This window comes from Eurypyga helias, unplaced genomic scaffold, assembly GCF_000690775.1.
Source record: "Eurypyga helias isolate BGI_N326 unplaced genomic scaffold, ASM69077v1 scaffold38691, whole genome shotgun sequence".
Classification (NCBI taxonomy): Eukaryota; Metazoa; Chordata; class Aves; order Eurypygiformes; family Eurypygidae; genus Eurypyga; species Eurypyga helias.
Window position 1 is genome coordinate 1,008 of NW_010230933.1, and position 204 is coordinate 1,211.

Genomic DNA, 204 nt, shown 5'->3' on the forward strand with positions numbered 1-204 from the left:
CTCCAGGGCAATGCTCCTTCTGCCCTTGGGGTGCAGCCAGCTCTCGGGGGAGCCCCAAAACACTGTTGCTCATTTCCAGTGCAGTGGGATCACACCCCATCCTGCCCTTCCACATCGTGGTGACACTGCACGGCAGGTGATCCCGGCTCTGTCCCCTGCTTTATCCCATCCCCGGCATGGTTAACCCCAGTGTAGCCGCAGGGT

General features: G+C 61.3%; 1 protein-coding gene across 1 annotated transcript in view; it reads left to right on the top strand.

Moving 5' to 3' along the window:
• Window positions 1-204, top strand: part of PRDM12 (PR domain containing 12) — a gene marked incomplete at its 5' end in the record, with an annotated part of 6,826 nt that overhangs the window by 322 nt on the left and 6,300 nt on the right. The gene's annotated exons all lie outside the window — the stretch shown is intronic.